The sequence below is a fragment of the Poecile atricapillus genome, chromosome 1 (genome assembly GCF_030490865.1).
Source record: "Poecile atricapillus isolate bPoeAtr1 chromosome 1, bPoeAtr1.hap1, whole genome shotgun sequence".
In the NCBI taxonomy this organism is placed as follows: domain Eukaryota; kingdom Metazoa; phylum Chordata; class Aves; order Passeriformes; family Paridae; genus Poecile; species Poecile atricapillus.
In genome coordinates, this window is record NC_081249.1 from 87,056,000 (window position 1) to 87,076,600 (window position 20,601).

At 44.4% G+C, this 20,601-nt stretch overlaps 1 protein-coding gene across 8 annotated transcripts in view; it reads left to right on the forward strand.

Annotated features, from left to right (window-relative positions):
* The first annotated feature begins 1,763 nt into the window (after positions 1 to 1,763).
* Positions 1,764 to 20,601, forward strand: part of FOXJ2 (forkhead box J2) — a 31,268-nt gene continuing 12,430 nt past the window's right edge. For 3 of the 8 annotated variants that reach the window (XM_058840834.1, XM_058840901.1, XM_058840883.1), the window contains exon 1: positions 6,238 to 7,292. The gene's annotated coding sequence lies outside the window, so the exon portion shown is untranslated. The other 5 variants (XM_058840862.1, XM_058840852.1, XM_058840843.1 and 2 more) reach the window with 5 other exon arrangements.

Genomic DNA, 20,601 nt, shown 5'->3' on the forward strand with positions numbered 1-20,601 from the left:
ATTTACCTAGGATATGCTGGCACATCTCTCTTTCAAACAGGGCATTTGACCTTGGGACACAGAAAAAGCAGTCTCCCTCTCCCTCATGATCCTTGGGAATGCACCCTATTCTGTTCCCATGCCTACCTACAGCCACTGTGCCTGTCTGAAAGATCAAGGGAAAAGCAGGTGAGCCAGGTTTAAACCTCTGCTAAAAAGCCATGAGAAGAATGAAGGTCCCTTGCAGAGATCTAAAAAACCAAGAACTCATGTAGGGTTCACGAAAATAAGAGACCAAATACAGGAGACAGACTTTATTTTTGTCCTTGCAGAGGGAAAGGTCACAGTACAAACTAAAGATTTAAAAGGCTTAAGAGAACCAGAATGAAAAGAGACATTACAAATGCACCAATTAGGGGAAAAGCTTCAGTTGGAACTTGTGCCTTGTCACTCATCAAAGAATCCAATTACGAGACCAAAACCAGGCTTTGTTAGTTCTGCAATTCACAGAACTACCTGCTTCAAAGCACATTAAAGTGCAGCTGCAGCCTGAAAAGTGACTATCACAGCTACGTGATGTAGGCATGGAGCCTGCACCGAGTCTTGGAGGAAACAAAGACCCAAAATTCAGTCCCTAAGGAATGAACACAGGGACTTTTCCTTGTCTCAACAAAGCCTCCCTGTATTGCAAGCACACTCAATGTCCCTGTTTCGAACTTCTGAGGATTTCAGGGAGAGTCTGTACTGTTGCAGGCCCTGCTCAAAAGCAGAGGTGGGCCTGGAAGAGACAGGACAGTCCATGTGAAAAACATTTCTATGGGTAGTGAGAGACAGGAGCTCTGTCCACCCAAAATATTCCAGTGTTTTTCCCAGTGACTAAACCTCTGGAGCACGGCTGGTTTGGGTTTGGCTGGCACTCCTCAGGCAGGGAATGGCTGAAAGACAAAACACACCTCACTGCTGGGAGCCCAAGCGCAGTGTGAGGGGAAACACTTTACCATGAGAAATCTGTCCTACCCGCTGTGCAAGCGACTAAATTAAGTTTAAAGGCTTCCAAGATGAGAGGACTTAGTCTTGAGACATGCCAGGGGAAGTTTAGGTTGGGCGAATTTAGTTTGGTGGAATGACTTCAGCAAAAGGGTGAGTAGACATTGGAACGAGCTTCCCTTGGAGGTGGTGGAGTCCCCATCTATGGAAATGTTTAAAGAACACTGGACGTGGCACTCAACGCCATGGTGGTGCTCGATCACAGGATGGACTCGCAGTTCTTTTCCAACACCACTGACTCGGTGACTCCATCCAGTCACAGCCAAGCAGCGCGCAGGCGGCGCCGCGGAGCGCTGCCCTCACACACAACATGGACCCCCCGCTGCCATTTTGCGGGCGCCGCTCCCCGCGTGCCCCAGACACGGGGGCCCCGCCCCCGCCCTGACGTCACGCAAAACGCATGCGCCGAGCGGAGGCGGGAGGGGGCGCCACCGCCCGAGGCCGCGGGGCGGGCCGGCCGGAAGCCGCCGAGCCCCGCGCAGGAAGCGGCCCCCGCGCGCACGCCGCGACCAGCGGCCCTCGGCTGCGGCCCGCGCGGCCCTTTGTGACTCATGTGACTGACGCGCGCGGCGCTGACCAATGGCAGCGGCTCCTCCCTTGCCCGCCTGGCCCCGCCTCCTCACGGGCCTCACGGCCAATCGGGGGGGCAAGTTCGCCTCCGTCGCCAGCTCCTTCTTGACGGACGGGTGCGAAAGCAAATGAGGTCGCTAGCCCCGCCCCCGCCCGCCAATGGCCGACGCGCAATGCGGCGCTCGCGGGCCGGGGGCAGCCAGGGAGGGCCTGGCCGGACGCCCCCGCCCGGGCGGAGTCGCCGCTGCCGCCGCCGCCGGCCGCGTTCCTGCACCGGGGATAGACGCCTCTCCTTCCCCGCCCCCACCGTGAGGGGCTGCGGCCGCCCCTGGCCCCGGGCAGCCCCGCCGCCCGCCACACGTTCCCTGGCTGGATGCGACACGGGGCGGGGAGGAGCCGCCCGGCCGCTGCGTGCGGGGGCTCTGCGCGCTCTTAAGGTGGCCCGAGAGCGCGACGGGAGCGGGACCGGGATAGCCGGGGGTGTCCCCGGTGGGGCGGAGGAGGGGCCGCGGCGGAAGCTGCCTGGTGTGAGGGCGGCGTGCGGGGGCGGCTACTGGAGAATTCCCGCTTTGCCGTCAGGGTGAGGGAGCCGGGTGGAGGTTTGTACCGGGAGATAAGAACCTGTCACATGCGGATTCCTGCTGCAGAGACGGGGAGCGGCGGCTGGAGATAGTGTGTGCCTTCCCGTGTATCCGAGGCTGGGCCAGCAAACACGTCTCTCGACGATTGTCCAACCTTTGAAACTTGGAGCTCCCGACAGGTGCGGTTGGCACTGGTGGAGATATCAGGTACACTGGCTTTCTTGTAGCTAGGATCCTAGAAGTGTAATTGAAGCTCTGAGTTTTAAACTACCAGTCTTGGCTTCTTGATTGTATTAACATGCATCTTTACATGCATAGGTATGTCCTTTACATAGAGCGTACCAAGAAGTTATTCAAGATACACAACGTGAGTAAGCAGTAAACTTTTACATACATATCCACAGAATCACTGAATCTGTGAGGTGGCAAAAGGCCTCTGAGGTTATTGAGTCGGAGCTTTGACTGAACACTACCATAGCAACTAGACCGTGGCACTGAGTGCCACATCCAGTCTTTCCTTAAACACTTCCAGGGTCATTGGCTGCACCACCTCCCTGGACAGCCCATTCCAAAGTCTAATCACCGTTTTCTGTGAAGAAATTGTCCAGCCTAAAACCTCCCCTGACACAGCCTGAGGATATGTGCTGTCCTGTCACTTGTTACCTGGGAGAAGAGGCCAATCCCCACCTGACTAGCCCCTCCTTTCAGGTGGTTGTAGAGTGAGAGGGTTACCTCTGAGCCTCTTCTACAGGCTGAACAACTCCTGCTCCCTCAATCATTCTTGTACTTGTGTGCAAGTACATAAAGATTTTCCTGGCTAAGAAGAGGTTTATTAAAAAAGCCCAAGCCAAACACCAAACCCTGCCCAGGGAGAAAAACATGTTAGGATACCTGCATGGTACAAAGGATTGCTGAGATGCCTGTTTATTACTAGTTGCAAATGGAAGGAACAGTCCTTCAGCCAGGATGCGGAAGAGAATTCCTCCCCAAATACTGAGACTTTCAGTGTCCCAACTGCCAAAAACCAAAGCCACCTCCTACACCTTCCTGGATGCGAGAAACCCCAACTGCCCGCTACCCATCTGTCAAAATTTATAGATCTCCTTAGACAAATATTAACAATTCAGTCATGCGCAAAGCCTGTGGTATATTGCAAAAAATGGGAGAAGGATAAAATACATTGAATGTAATGTGAAAATAAGCTATGTGGTGAGTAGTTTACTCTTTTTCCCTGTGTCTCCATCTGCTCTCCTCTGTCTTCTGCTTAGCTTTGAAAGGCTTTGGGATGTGTCTTTGTTCTCCGAATGCTGAATACGATGACGGATCACAATGCATTTATCTCTGTGCATTTCTGCCACGCTCATCCTTTGCCCTGCCTCTCTAGGGCACTTTTGTGTTGGATGTTAATTTTTGCATTTACATTCTTAAAAGCAGTGGAACAAGTTAGTTATAGCATACCTTTTAATTGTCTATAAAAAGCCGGCAGTACTTCAGGTATTCATTCGGGGAGAGGATCCTGAAAACCAAAAGGAAAAATAAGTAGGGAACACACATCGGATGCCTGGCACACGTCGAGTCCAACCACAGCTTTTTAACACCTCTGCAGTTGGCTACAGATCAAACAACTTGCAGATACCACCCGTCTGCCTCCCAGCACAATGATCTTCCTGCCTTGTCTCTCAGTAAAGAGAAGTCTTAGCACTGTATGGACACAAACCCTAGCTAGATGGGGACTGGAGAACTTGGACTAGGAGTAGCAGACATACCCAAAGACCACCTAGCCCAAACAGAAGTAAAAAGAGAGGCAGAAGAACAAGGGAACTGAAGCTAAGCTGTTTATGCAAGACTTGAGTGAGGCTGGGAGAAAAGACTGACTAGGACAGAGCTCTGTTGTGGAGGTTGGAGGGAAAGAGATGGTTCTTGGCCCTTGGAAATGATCAAGAACATAATGGGGATCTGTAGTGAGATAATGTGAATAGTATGGGGAAAAAGGCAGGAAACCCTTCTTGATAGAACAGGTAGTAGCATAGGAAGGAAAGTTGTGACTAGACCTGCTGGCATAGGTGCAGAAGAAAAGGATAGTGTGGGAGAAGGAGGACACAGAGACTCTTGAGAGGATGGAGGATGATGACTGACTTCCTGAAATGAAGGTGTGGAACTATGGCACAGGTTTTGACCTGTTGAAGGAATGCAAGGAGTCATTGCAAAAGCAGCAAGTCATAAAACACCCCCTTTACTATCTCAATTTCCATATTACAGTTTCTAGAAAGAAAAAAGAAATATTTTCTCAGAAAATGCCATTTCCTCCCAGTATGTGTGCTGTCCTCTAATTCAAGCCTTACCAGCAGTGCTACCATTTGGAAGGATGCAGATGTGAAACCACACACAAAAAGATGAGATAATCAAATACAGGGCGACTTTCAGATAACTGGGATAGGGGCCCCAGGGGGGGCTGTTTCAGTTGTGCTTTTCAGATTGACACATCAAAATGATCTGCCTATGACACTGGCCACAGGTGTATGGGACACCAGGCAGCACCTGCTCCTCCTCACGCATGCATTTTAGAGTATTGGCTCTTATTTAGCATGCTTTTTGCACAGTCCCCATTCATGTTATAATGGACTGCTGTCCTGGTCTGCATCCCTGAGACACATCAACAGGAGACTCCCAAGTTTTTGGCCAGCTGGGTGAAGGTGGAATAGCACAGTGAGAGTCACAGAATGAGTTAGGTTGGAAGGGAGCACAGTGGGTCATCTGGTCCAGCCTCCTTGTTTTAGCAGGGTCATCCCAGAGCACATTGTGCAGCATTGTGTCAAGATGGTTCTTGAGTAGCTTGCATGAGAGAGACTCCACAACCACTCTGGGCAGCCTTTTCCAGTTGACAGTCTGTACAGTACAGTTTACCTGCACAGTAAAGTTCTTTCCCATGTTCATGTGGAACTTCTTGTAAATCAGCTTCTGCCTCTTCATCCTACTGGTTGGCACCACTGAGAAAAGCCTCATTGCATCTTCTTAGGACCGCCACTTTCGCTATTTATACGCATTAATGATGTGAATTAAATGGAGTTTCTTATATGGTTCTAGCTGGCTGTAACACACAGGAGAGATAGCAATGAGACTTTCAGCAGGGCTGTGGTAGAAACACCTTTTAAGATCTGGTGATGTCTCGGCAATAGGTTGTGGACACACACAAGGCTTGAGGGTAGATTACTAGGGTCGGAGATCTGCGTTGTTTTGGGATGAGAGCTGACTCGGAGCACGCGGGGCTGAAGCAGGCCACCACCACCGCATGTCCGGTGTGAGCAGCGCGGGTCACCCAGGGCGCACACCCCGACCCATGGTGGCCGCTTGTGAGCCCCCGTGTCGCAGGGCTGACCCCGCAGCCTCTGCCCCCCGCTTGGAGCGGCGAAAGGCGGCTGCTGGCAGCGGCCTGGGGCGAGGGCCCCACGGCCACCTGTGCGGTGAAGCGAGCCCCAGTGCCGAGGGTGGCCTCGGCCGATCCCGGCAGCAGGGCAGCTCCTCCCCTCTGCCTGGCAGAGCGGGCGAGCAGCCGCAGGTCCCTCGGCCCGGCGCCTCCTTAACCCGGGGAGGCGGGGGCGGCCGCGGCCGGGGGGAGCCGGGGGAGGCGGAGCGGCGGCCGGGGAGGAGCCGGGGCCTGCAGTGGAGCCGCAGCCCGGAGCAGCAGCCGCGGGAGCGGCGGGGCCTGGAGAGAGTCAGCGCCGCCCGGGCCGGGCCCCCCGCACCGGAGCCTGGGGAGCCCCCCGGGGACGAAGTCGCGGCCCGGCGGAAGGCGGCGGAGGCGCCGCGCAGCCCCGCGCAGGCCCGTGAGCCGCCGCGGCCTCCCGTGGTAGCCGAGCCCGGGCAGGAGGAGCTGGGGCCTGGGGGGAAGCCAGGGACAGCGGCCGGGGTGGGGGGACACCCCCGTAGCCTGCTGGGGTGGGGGAGAGACCCTGCCCGCCGCCCCCCGCCCCGTCCGCAGCCCCGCTAGGCAGCCGCACGCCCGGTGTGGGGACACCCCGGCGGCCCCCCCTGCCAGGCCCCTTCCCCGCAGCTGGTGAGGGAGCTTAACACTTGCCCCCTTCCCTACTAACGAGCCAAGGGTGTGTGGAGGCCCCCGGCACCCAGCCCTAGTAACTAGAAGCAGGTCTGCTCTTCCTCGCTGTGGAACAGAGCTTTCTGGAGCTCCCTCGATACTTGTTAAGGGGAGAGGTGTCCTCGGACCCCAGTTTCTGAGGATTGTGAGAATAACCTTTACTGCCTACTCTTTCCTGTTGCTGAGGAAAGTCTTCCCTCGAGCAGAGCAGACAGCCCTTCTCCATACCAGGTAGTAGCGGGAGTCTTTACAGAAGAAATCTTCTATGTCCAGGAGAGGCAGTTCCCAAGACAGAAGTAAGCAGGAGCTCCAGATACTTACCTAGTAATTTTAATTATTTACATCTGCTTAGCAGGCGATAGAGCAAAACAAGGGAGAGAAAGCAGAGAGAGATTTAGCTATTCTTTCTTTTTCCAGTTGCTGTTAACTGGAGATAAAGGTAATTTCCAGTACTGATCTCATCCTCCTTCATCCCAAGGAAGATCCCTCATCCCCTAATCCCAAGAGGGTTTTCTTCAAATACCCCGTGCAAGGAGAGAAGACACACCTCCTAGTTACAGGGAGAGGAGAAGGCAGATTTCACTGATAATATCCACAGAGATAGCAAGAATTGTTTTAGAGAAAGAGGTTCCCGATTCCCCCCCTCCCATTACAGTCAAGGTGTACCAAGAGAAAAGAGATTTCTAGGTAGACAGATTGGGGAAATTGATTGAAATCTGATTGAATATGAAATAATCTGACCATCAGTGAAAAGGCTGTTTCCCAGGGGAACACCCCTTTAGTAGTTAGCTGCCAAAAGGGAGAGAGGATCTCCATCCCGGGATAAAAACAGCAGTTTTAGTACTCAAGATCCTGATTTCATCCACAATCCTTTCGCCCTTGAAATATTTTTTGAAGAAGCCCTTGGAATAGCTGACAGCAACGGTCTGAGTATGGGTCTCAGAGAAGGAGTGTGAAGGGCAGCACCCCAGCAACCAGCACTGAAGATAATCCACCTCCCTCCAGAAAATCTTCCAGACAGAGTGAGTGACCACATTATATCACCCCTCTATTCCTAGCTGTCCTCTCGCCTTCTGTCCTTGTTTTCTGTGTCTCTTCTTCTCTCACCGTATCTGCTTGCTTTTAATCTTTTATCTCTTTCTGTTTCTGAACCTCTCCCCACCTTCTTTTTCTGTGTCTTTCTCAGTCTCAGTCATTTAGCTCCCTTATATGCTATACAGAATTGACCTGATTCTTTCCCTCACTATTTAGCTTATGGGAGACCTTAGCCCTATTTAATTTTAAAAAGCCTCTCTGCCCTTTCCCTTCTACTTTCTTTCCCTGGTTTATTTATCCTAGACTCAGCCTTAATCATCACCAGTGTGAATTAATTTCTGTCATTTAGGGGTCATTGAAAATGATAATAGTGGCCAAAAAAAGCTTTGAGGAGACAGGAGCAGTGATTTGTAGTGCCAGTGTCCAAGGATGCACCTGTGGGGTGGAGTGTCAGTTCTCCATGTGTGTCCTACTATGCTTGTAACTGTGGAAATAAAATCATTGTGCAGTGCAGACCTTGCTGTGCTTGGGGTCTGAACCTGCAGATCCCCATGCAAATATCTGAGATGCATATCCTAATGTACCTTAGGGACTGTGAGATAGATTCTGGAAAGAGCGCCCTTGAGAGTGGGTCCTGTGGTGCTCAGGGGCCTGGGAATGAAAGCTGTGACAGTGCTGGTGGAACCTGCTCTGAAAGCCAAAAGAAGCTGTTCGATTGCCACCAGTCTTCATCTGTGTTTTATGCTGCGTTCAGGGGCTAGGAATGTGAATCCTAGTGCTGGTGCTGCATGAGCCAAGCTGCTGCTTTTTGTAAATGAGGTAGTTAATTCCCAGCCACAAATGAGTATTCTGACACCAACGTAGTGATTTCCTGAGAAATCAAGTCAGAGGGAGACTTTGTCTCAAAGCCAAAGCAGATTCCAGTAGCAGAAGAATCTTGGATATCTCACCTGTGGTATTACTGTTTTAATGAGATAGCAGGGAGGAAATCCAACATCAAAGGGCCAGGACAGGGGGCCCTTTTGGAGAGCAGTGGTTAAACAGGGAGTCCCTGAAGAAGGTACTCCTTGGTGTAATGTGCTTGCAGGATCAGACAAAAGATGCCAAAGTGATTCCCCATTTTGGCAGGGAATTTTGTCAGTTATCCATAGCTTCAGAAGGTGGCTCTTTGTAAGGGAAGGCTGAACCACCAAGCATACATATGTTCTGGGGGTACTGTTAGATGCCCTCCTACCTGTTGCCCTATAGTTATGCAATCAGCCTGTTTTGAGTAGAGCTGTGTTATCTAGCACAAGGGAAGAGATAACTGAGGCATTTTGGCCTTTGTACATTCAAGGGGATAAACTGACTTTTCATGCTCTTGAGGTTAATTTACCTCACGCTGCCCCCTTCCTCACAGTAATGACTTGACATTTTTCAAGTGTTTTTGCCTCTGATGGATGCCAGGGCACTTTACAGAATTGATATACCAGCCTTAACAAAATTCTGCTCTTCCACAACAATTACCTTTCTGCATATGAAAGATTTCTTTTTTCTTCCATTAATGATAAAGATTCTGTATTTGCTGCCTGAGATTTAAATGTTCATTACAGACATGGAAGTGGTGTGCTATAGACTAATTGTTATTTATTTGTTAATTGCTGACAAGGCATTCAGTACTGACTTGGACACCAAATTAAGACAATCTCTACTCTAAAGATCTCATAATCACACAGCTATACAAAAGCTGGGACATGCTCATAAATTTTAGGGAATAATTTTTTGAGAGCACAGCTCTTCAGTGTGATCATGGTATTCACATCAAATGTTTATCACAGGTGAAAATGCAGCTTTCTCTGAGGTGGAATACTGCAGCTGCTCTGCACCATTTATTTTATACAAAAGTATCTATACAAGAAAAAGGGAGAGTATTATTTATCTTTATGAAAGTGCAGGGTACTTTATAGACATGTTTAAATGCAAGTGTTATGTCTATAAGGGTTTACATTAAGAATGTTATACCTGACCACCTAAAATTAGACTTTAAAAGCCACATTAATGTAACTAAGTAAATCGCCTAATTCTTGTAAATGCCGAAGAATGTAGAGTTTGCTTCAACAGAAGCAATGAAGTCTTCTACATTTGAGAAAAAAGACACTTAGTTGTGCTTTTATGGGTTCATAAATTTAAATTTGGACATTCATCCTTCCAAAAGTTGACTTTTTAAGTTGAAGCAGTCTGGTCCTGTCCTATGGGCACTCAGCTCCCATCGAGAACTGACAGTGTGGCATTTCTCAGGTCAAGCCCTTAAGCAAAATGAAATGAGACGGTCTAAAGAGTTATGGGAAAAGGATTATGTTACTGAAAGATCATTTCATAAGTATGTGCTCTATAACTTCTTGGGTCTTATCTATAACTTCTTGTGGTTTTGTAGGCAAGTTTCTAGGATAGAATAAGTAGTCCAAAAGGTTGGAATGTAAGAATGAAACAGTTTGAGGAGTTGAGATCTAATTTTTCAGTCTGAGAGAGGGTTGTGACTACTGTAGTCCATCTGGTTTGGGTTTTTTGTTGTTGTTTTTGGATTTTTTTTCCCCTCTAAAAATACAGCTGAATGTTGGTGTCTCTGAAGTTTATTCTTATCACAGAGTTACAGGTTTACTACCTCTTCTTCTAAACTTCAGCTGACCTTCATATAGTGGGAGATTCAGTCTGCATCCCAATTTGGATATTTGGCTCTTTACTTCAAATGTCAGAAAGGAGGTGTGGTTAATGGCAACTGTGATATGGACAGCTGTCCCTCAAGAGGAGGACTGAGCTGATTATCTCATTTTACACAGCTGTCAGACAGGAATTGGATCTTGGTCATTAGCAACCAAAAGATGAAAAATGCTTCTGGATTGATTTTTCCACGTGACTCTCCCAACCTTGGGTAGAATAGTAACCAGTGATTTTCACACAGAACCTTCTATGTTTTGTAGTACTCCATTTGCAGAATCTGTTTCTAAGTGATGCTTCAGAACTGAAACTTTGAAGGAAACTGTTTTTGGTCTGGGAGGCATCTTAGAGAAGATGAGTAGTCCCTAGATTAATGGGCAGCCTAATGTGATAGCCTAGCTATCATGCTTGAACTCTCCAGTTGTATTAACTCTGAAGCCTAAAGAAAAGCCTTTAATTTTAATGCTGTATTTTTGGCAGTTGCACATGTGATTTTAGCAAGAATATCCAGCTGATGTGTTCAGCCTCCAAATGCTTATTGTCTTTGTAGCAGGCAGTATTGCTACTTGCTGTCTGTTCTGCTAGTTTTGTTTCCTTCTTCCTTCTAAGGGATATATGATGAACGTAAAAATCTATAACATATTTCTGCCCTGTACTCATGTTTTTCACTTCTAAAGGCCATCTGTGTATGTGTATTACTGAGAGAGAGCAAGCATGCCTGCAGTATGTTTTCACAATTAATTAATTGCAAATTTTCATCTTAAGTTTGAAGTGCAAATGCAAAATACTGTGAATGTTTCAAAATTTGGAGATTTCACAGCCAACTTTTAAGACCAGTTTAATGTATTCTGTGGTGCTTTGCCAGGATTTGGACTAGATTGTTGTTTTATCCATCTGTCTTTGACCTGCCCAGTCTTCCTGTTATGAACCTGATACTTAGGTAGGCAGCACAGATTTAAAGGTAGACAGCAGAGATTTTGGTATTTCCTGACCTTTCCTGAATCCCTGGGCTCTGTAGCATCATGTACTACTCACATTCCTCTTCTGCACCTTTAAGGCCCAGCATGTTTCCAGCATGCCTACTTCTTGACTCCCATTTCCTCCTGCACCCCCCCCTCCTCTCATTTGTTCCTGCTCTTTGCATCTCTTTTCTCTTGTGGTCCCTTTGGCATTCTGTCCTGTGTTCCTAGAAGCTGAAAATGCTGCTTTTCTCTTCATCAAGCAAGCACCCCTCATCTCCTCACTAGGATTCTTCACTGGCAGCAGTCTTTTACTGCATTTCACAGGTCTTACTTCCACACCTGCATTTTGACCTGTTCCTGGTTTGCCTTTCATTAGATTATATGCCTGTGGACAATATAATTTTTTGTCTCAAGAAACTTCTTTATCACTGAAAATACCCAGTTCTGCTTGGCTGAGGAATGGTACTTGGTCTCCATAGTCCAACTCAATTCATTGTTCCACCCTTTCTTCTCTTCTGGCACCTCTCCTTCCTCAGGAATAGCTAGATTTTAGTTAGTTAGAATAAAAAACCCTTCCATTACATTCTCTGGTTCCCTCTAGCACTTGAGGATCTTGGTTTCCAGAGCTGAGCTGAGCATTTTGTGCAAGGCCCAGTACCACATTCCTCATCTTTCTGAGCTGGTCAGTTTATTTGATGTGAAATCAAGAACTAAGGGAATATGTGTTTCTTTTTTTGGCCTTTTTTATGTATAAGAGAGACTGAGTAATGAGGGACAGGGTGAGATGATGAGTGAGAGCTTTTATACCTCGAGGAAAAAAATATTTGCTTTTTTGTTTTTTACCATTAGCAATTCAAATTTTGTTTATGCTCTCTGCACTATAAAGACTGCGGTTGATTATAGCAGAAATATGTAATTACTGTTAAAAGTTCAAATCTGAATAATTGGGAAAGAATCTGAACACTTTGTGGTCACAAATTAAAAGAGCAAAGTTTCTGAATTCTCAGTTGCCCCTAAAAAAACCTATTGTTAACTAAAACCCAGACAAATTCTCCCTTCCCATCAGGAACTTGCAGAGAAAAATAAACAATCTGCTAAAATATCTGAAATTCTTTTTATCTCTACCTGAAAAAAGCAGACAAGGTTTGAATGTAGAAAACTGGTGTGGGTTTTGGGAGAGCAATGTTCTCTGCATGGTTCTGCTATTCCTTTGCTGGCTGACCTTGGGCTGCATGTTTCTCCATGCATGGCTTCCCATTTATCCTGGAATAGGTTATTGATCCTTTATAAGGGTTCCAAAGTATAAGGATGAAAACCACTTTACACTGTCTGTCTGCTCTTGCTGCTGATTGCCTTAATTACAATGTGATATTGAACTCAAAACCTCTATATGCCGGTTTTTGTGGCATTAGGAAACACTGAAAGCCCCAATGCATTTTTGCTTCATTGAAGGACCAGTGAATGAATTTTGCTTCATTGAATTTCCAAAATTGAAAGGTTTTGTTTGATTGTGTGCAGTCTAGAACTGTTTAGTAAGTTGACTTCAGTAGAGATATTCTCTCTCCCTTGAAGCTTCTTCTGAGATCTCTAATGACCTTTTCTTGGCCAAGTCTCCGGGTCTCTATTCCATCTTCATCCTTCTTGGCCTCCCTGCTGTTTTTGACACTTGATCATGCCCAGTCTTGAAATCTTGTCCTCCCTTGACTTTTGTGACAGTATTTTCCTGGTTTCCCTCCTAACTATTCTAGTCATTCATTCAGTAGCCTCTGCACTAAGCTATTTACCTCCCTCCTTTTTTCTTTTTTTTTTTTTCATAAGTTGTACACAATAACCCACTTCTAGTATCCTCTCTGCTTTTCTTTACCTCCTTAATGGTAGGGATATTAAATTATGCAACTTTGCATACTACTTTGACAATTTTTTTAAATTAATTGCCACGAGGTTAAGACCCCTGAGGTCAATATGGAACTTGAGAAAGCTCCTTTGACATCTACCTTTGTTTCCTGCTTTCCTCTGCTGCAGGCTTCTACAGTTTGGCCTATAACGTGTTCTTGCTCTGTACATAGTGAAGGACTCATCTTTCTGTTTGTGGCCTGAATCTTGCTGCTTCTTTGAGTCTCTTTGGGTAATCCCTTAAGCTTCCTCCTTCATTTACCATCTCTGTTACTGCGAGCTGTTCTTGCTGGCCTTCTCATCTTGTTAGCAACACGATTGCTGAAGCTGTCCTTCTGGCATGTTTTCTCGACACATTGCCATCTCCTCCTTGACAAGCCTGTGCTTTGGCTATCATCCACCACATAAGGTTCCAGCTTCTTGTGCTCACTCTAAGGGGCCTTCACATTTCTGTTTCTCCCCTATCGCTGTCCCTTACTGCATTGTCCTTTGCTCTGCCAGCAGCATAAGCATGACATTGTGCTTTTCCATTTTTTGCATGAACATCTCTTCACATTCTTCCTCAGCTGACTCATACCTTGATACACAGAGGAATATCGCCAGCCAATAGAGGCCAGACATACTGGAAAGTACTTATTTCATAGAACCCTAGAATCATTAAGGTTGGAAGAGGCCTCATTCACTCCTGCTGTTAATTGCGTATTTACAATTAGCTGTTTTCAAATATGCAAATAGCCATTATTTGCATTTTTGAAAATTATTCAAAGGTCTAACTGATACTCAAATGTAGTTGTCTTACTGTATGTACTCCACTCTGCCTGGCTCCTTTTGTAAAGAAGGATGATTGCAAAAGAAATAAAGATTGTCATAAGCAAAGACACAACAACTTGGAGACTGGAATGTTCCAAGGTTAGAGCAGAATAATATTTACTTGCAGCTGCAAGGTGACAACTCCGGCAAGCATATGTGTGGAAGAAAGAGACTTCTTTCAGTGTTTGTAAGGAGAAGAACAGAAGATTTAGTTTCAGGATGATACACAAAATGGAGCATTTTGTGAGTAGGATGCAGAAAGCCAAGCAGCAGTACTAGTGTTTTAAGCAAGGAGAAACCATTAATGGGTGTGTATTCTGTGGCAGCGTGGTTCTGAATCCTCTTGACCTTCAAGCGTGGTACTGATCGAGTTGTGAGTCAGGCCAGGGATTGTCAGGTGTTTTGTCTACTGGAAGAGAGCACTGTCAGTGTGAGAGTAACAGCTAACAGAGTAGTAAAAAGGAATTATGTTAAAACAGTGGTTGCGACTTAATTTATGAGCCTCACGCAATATTACTTGATTCTTCTGATCATTCTCCAGCTTCAATTCCAGCTGTGCTTTGCTCTCAGACTCCTCTTGAACAGACTTCTCTGCAGTGCTCTGGTAATCTCAACCCTGGGAGCATGTGCTCTATGTACATTTCAGGCACGTGGTATTCAACTAATCTCCACTTGATACAGATTTCCTTTTTTCCTATGAATTCAGAACAGAGTTCTTGCTACTTCTTGATACCCGTTTCCACAAGTGGGTTGTGGTTTGTTTCAGCAACTATTGCAGAGTTCAAATTGACTAATCTGTTTTCAGTGGTTCAGCCTATGGTGAACAAGTTCTGACCACTTGCAGTCAGATTTTAATTTTCCCTATACGTGGCTGTCGTTCCTTTCTCTACCATAGAAGCTTTTCACTATTGCTGTCATTAAAATGCAAGGCTAATGGTAGTTTTTCACTGAGAGACCCATTTTTTAATGTAAATAAGAGCACAGTTTTTGTTTGTAAACATGTCACATTATTTTAACCTGGATTTCTGTATGTGCCTTTGCAATGGTGTGCAGATCTTCTGAGCAAGATAGTCTGCATGCTGATCTACTTCTGATGTTGTCTCTAATTTCAGAGACAATCTGGGTATTAAATCAGTGTTTGCATATCATGTGCTGCAGGTTCATTACTGGATGTGATTCTGATAGGCAGGTAAAATTGAAATCCTTCAGCTTGGGGGCTCTCATAGGGCTAGGGGAAATACCTGCTCTTATATACTGTTTCTCTACCACAGACTTCCCAGTTTCCAAGGGAAAATTTCATTTCAGCTATGTGCTCATAAATTTGACTTATTCTGAAACCAGCTCCCTATACCTTTCTCAGTGTAAGAGTAATTGTTCCGTTAATATTCTTAAAGCAAATGTCAAAGATTTCTCTCCTGCCTTGGCATATGCTTGGAATTACAGCTCCTACTTCCAACGGTGAAATATTGCATAGTGGTACTGAGGGTGGAGGGATGCTGCAGAGACACTTCTGCTGTGGTGATGGATTTTCATTGCACTTCTTCAAAGTGCTTGGTTTACTTTTTACTCCAAATCTGTTATTGGGAGGGTTGTCATGGGACATTTGGCTTATTATTAGAATAAATCTTTTCTAGTAGTCTTATTACAAAGGAAATAATTTCCAGCTCAAAAGTATTTTATGTATACCAGTATTCTCAGTATCATTTGCTTTTTTTTTTGACAGGTGTTACATATTCCCCACTTTACCTTACACAGCATCATAAATAAACAAACTGGTCCTAACTTTGAACACATATTTTCAGACTGTCTAAGGGATGTCTGCAATGTTTGTGTAGTATTTCTTAATGTTTTTTTCTTTCCTGTATGTTTATAGAGCAGATAACAAAAACATTTGATTAGTTGGTCTTATTAAAATCTGGCAAGGCCCTAGCTATGCTCAATCCTAGCCTGTTATGCCCATAAAGATGCTGCCTCCCTTGACATGAACATATTTCAGACTTTGGCTATAATGCCATCTGTTGATAAGTTTAAATAAGCAGGTCAGGTTTTGTAAACTATACCATTTGTCAGTTTCAAACAAAGCTAGGACATAATTGCCTTTGGAATCGAATCCTGATGCACTTCCAGCATGGGGGTTTGGGTGACTTTATAGTTCTCACGAGACTTTATGCTTCATTCGTACCAAAAAATGCCTGCACAGTCAGTGCTGTTCATTTACTAAATTCAAAATACAGATTTATAGCCTACTTGTGCACCGTTCACAAAATGGAGTGAATCGGAAGGTCTATTATATTTTTTTTTTAAACTTAATATGAACCTTATTTTGTTGAGGTTTCTATTTATTAAAGGAAAATAATATCTATATAACAGTTTAATTATAACAAAACCATTAGTTCAGCAATTTATATTAAGCTATACATGGCCTAAAAGTTTTCATCTTCCTTTAACTGGTAATTTTCAGTGCCATGTCAGTGTTTTCTATAACTTTGAGCAAATCTTCCATTCAGGATACCATAATCACAGTACTACCTGTGTTCCATGAAATAGCACTGAGCATTCAGAGCCGTGCTGTCTTGCACACGCAGTAGTTTTGAGCAGGGCTATAGAGACAGCTACACCTGACCCGTGAACAGGTGCACACTGTGACATCTCTTACTCACAGGCAATACCACGCCGTGTGCTCTTAGGTGACAGTAGCCTCCTTTGGTTGGATCCCTTTTCCCTTTGTGGCTCATGACTAGTGAGAGTCGTGTGCCTCCTGCTACCGCATCTGCAAGCCCATTGGTAATTGAGAAGACATTTTTTGGCTTGTTCTGCTGCTCTCCAAAAAGTGAAGCATGGTTCTAGGGTGTGAGAATGTCTCTTACCTCCTTGCCCCAGGGACAAGTTTTCCTCCTTTCATATGGCACTGCAGACAGAAGGGTGCTGTCAAAACTGCAGTGCCTTTCTTTTGTCACTAACATGACACATATCATTCCTTCCAGGTTAAGTTTCATTTTACAAACAATACCCACCAGCCTCTCTTCCTTCTTTATTTGATTCCAGAAATACAAACATTTCCTGAATGCTTCTCACAAGTAGTTACCAAAATGATGGATAGCAATTTCAGTCTAGGCAGATAATCAGTATCCTCTTTTCTTATTTATTACGTGAAACAAGTATTTCTATGAGAATGTTTGCTTAGAGATCAGATTTTAAAGTGTTTTATTCCTACCGTGTTAGTTAATACCACCTTCTTTTATGAGGGAAAACACATATCTTAAAATGGCAAATTTCTCTTTCTAGACTCAGCAAAATTGATTGTTTTCCCCTTTTTGTATTGGATGAGGACCCAGGGTTTTTTGAGTGCATAATTTACATGAGTACATCAGAACTGCCTTTTTTTCACCAAAGTAGAGGCTCTTCATTTCTTCATGTGTGTAGTATTCTTGTTTAACTTTTACTCCTTACATTGTGACACTGTTTCAGAAAGGTTGCAGTCAAATAGTCCTTTTTTCCCAGTTTTTATTTGTTGAATACCTTAGAGACTAGGGGTATCTCTGAGTATATTAGATGGATGTTGTTAGTTAGATCACTGGATCTGTGTTTCAGGCACCTAAATAGAAGTGGTTGTATATTCATAGGTGTTCTACAGCAACGTCTGTCATTGTTTAGTAGTCTGTTTGGCGTTTTTTCTCTCTAAGTTCAGGTTGAGAAACCTGAGTCTCCTGTAAGTCTTTTTGTCAGTTTCATTGGATTGGAATACTAGCAAATAAAGCAACAGTGAAAGTAAACACAGAAAAATGTAAATGTAGAGATTTATTTTAGAATAGGCATCTTCTGTGGGCAGTGCATAGCATGATCCCATTTGTTGTATGTCTCCCTACTTCAATCCTAGCTGATTCTGCCTGACCAGCCTTTGAATCCAGCCTTAGAGAATGCTTCAGGCTGTAAATGTTTATTAACTGCGTTCTGTGTGACCCTTAGAGTGTTGTTCCCCACATTTCATATGTTTTTCCGTCCTGATAGGCAAGTAGCAGTGATCCTGCGTAAGATCTGACTGACTTAGAGTGAGCATTTGCAAAGTAGCAAAGTACAGATTTCAGTGCTGCTGGGGGATGGTCCTTATTATTCCATTGACAGAAGCCTGGCTTGTATTTGCAGCAGGAGCTTCCGTTTGCTAGTTGCAAAGATTCAAAGTAAGGCAGTAGCTTTCCTGGAAAGCTGTAGGGAAGTATTACTAGTCCCAAGCGAGTTAGAGGTTATTAAAAGATATTCAATGCTGGGATTTTCTTTAATACATTTTTCTTACGAATTGGACAGATTCTTGTCTGTTTAACTGTAGTTCGGGATCAGTACTTGGCTGGAGTTTTTGCATCTCTGACCTGCCTGACTTGGGATTGTACTGTAACTATTTAGTGCTTGAGAAATGAAGACTCTGCAGTCACCTTCCAGCTGTTGATGGTGGTTATGACCTGGGGTACCCTACCCTTGCTTTTTAAATTCAGCCAAATACATAAACAGATAACATTTACCTTGTAAAGTGGAAGATGAAGAATTCTCGTCTTTGACTTTCTTTTTACTTCTTGAAAATTAATTCTGACTTGCTAATGAGGTAGAATTTTTAAAGCACCCTGGATTTCAGTTCAGTGTGTTTATTAGTTATTACTGTTTTTTACTTTGTTTGAGTGGGATCGTAAGAGAAGGGTTCAAAAGATTTGCCAGGCAATAAACTGGGAAAGGAAAGTTGGAAGAATTATCAGCTGCTCTGGTTTGGCTGCAGTCTTGTTCTATCATGCCATTAAGTATTGTCAAGCTGATGCACCAAACACTTGGGTCAGGTGAATGAGAAATGCAACATAAATTAACAGTAATATTTACTGCATAGCAAGTATTCTTTTAAATAATTTAGTAACCAATTACACTGAATTATTGTTGCCCTGGAAGTGTTCTGGAATTGCCACCTTACCTAATGTTTGAATGTGCCTGATGATTACAGATCCCGTATTGCCAGCAAATCTAGTAACATGATCAAGTGCAGACTTGGAAAAAAAGGTCTTATTCCACTGCTTTGACATTTCCCATGTGATTGCTATTTGGTCTGAGTCTTTGCTTTCTGTCCTAAATTACTGTCTAGTGTATATGTTCTTAAAAAGCTGCTGTGTTTTACTGAGAAGTTGTCTCAGTACTGGGTGACAAGTGCATATATAGACATAGGGCTCGGTTTGTTTGGTTGGTTTTTTTAAAGATTTTTGGATTTTGTTTTCTTGTCAGAGATTTTTATAAGCCAAGAAATGAAAATATTAAATTTCTTCGTGTGGGTGTAATCTGACCCAATTCTAATTTTGCTTGTCTCCCTGACAAGTATATTTTATATAAATGCACAAAAGCCTGTGGATTTGATGATGGGGATGTGGCATATCAGCCTTACATTTTACTGCATAGCCAATCATCCCAGATGCTCTACTGACATAACCTGGGCACATCTGAAGCTCTGTGAAAACAACAGTGCTTTCTTCTGTTTCTTGAATTTCTGGTGTTTCAGATTGATATCTGAATCTGCCATAGGCTTTTATAACCTAATTTTCTTGATTCCTGTCCTTGTCTTTAAAAAAAATAAGGGGGAGGGGGAGGAAGAGAGAGATTTTTACTTATTTTGGTTTGGAATTGTATTGTTAGTGCAACTGATATTTCATAATGGCTTAATAAGAAGCAGTAATTTTTTTTTTCTGCTTGTACCATCAAAATTAAAATTTATATGAGACACAAAATGAAGCATTCAACTTAACATTTAGTTCATGTTTGTTTTCTTCCAAGTGGTATACTATTTTTAATGAGGGCTTTACCTTTGAAGTTACCATGTAAATGTAGCTGTGTTTTGATTACGTGGTGGTCTGTCCATCCCCATTGGATAAAAATATATTGTTGCTTTTCCCTTGTATTATTATTCACAAAGGAATTTTTTTTTAATTTGTGTAAATTTCAAATGTTTGATACTAGATTAAATCAGTCAAAATGAGTTGTTCAATAAAGCACAACTTGAGGGGGCTGGATAATAGAAAGTCTTTTGCAGCTTGGATCAGTTAGTTAGCTATGCAGCAAGTAGTCATGCCTGTCCTAAGTGATAGTGTGGCAGTTGAGTAGATAGGTAAGTTAGTAGCTGATGGATTTTACCTTTCCTCCACAGACAGAAAAATGTTTCCACTCGCCATAGGCGCTGTGGCACCGCAATTGTATTTCTCAGTCTGTGGGTGCCTAAGAGCATGAGTGATGATCATAATCGCTGTGCAATTAGGACGTGTTTCCTGAGGCCAGGGCTGTGAAGCCACTGCCTGTGGGGGCTGAGGGGTGGATTTTGTTGGGGTATTGTGTAGGTGTTTGAGCTCCAAGAGGTGTGGTGAGCACATGCGTGGAAATGAAAGGTTTAGTGCATATGAATGCGTTGGAGTATGGACTTCATTGCTTTAGTGCTGTGAGAGCGCTGGAGTGCAGAAGTGAAAGGTATAATGCATATGGGTGTGGGGGAAGAACGGGTAGCTTCAGTGTCAAAATGCTGGGTGCATCTGTCTCTGGATCTGTGCATCCACACCGTGTTATTGTCAGATGCCTATTTTTAGAACAAGTATCTAATTGGTATTCATGCAGAAGGGTGTCTCCCTGTCTCATCTGATCCACTCATTTGAGTGATGCACTCAGTGGGAGGTGTCTGCTGACGAATCTTTCCTAAGCAGAGCGTGTTCGTGTCAGTCTCTTCTCTCTTACATGTATGCAAGTGTTTAATTTGCTATACATACATAAGTGTGTTTGTGTGTTTGTCTTGTGTATGCTCCAGCATGCTCAAAGACATTACTATTTAATCTTCTGGGAAGATTAATTTCAGAAATGAAAGGTGTAGAACTTGCATGCCTTCAAGACATGATTCTTCTCTTTATGCAAAGAGCGGTGCAAGTTGTGGCCT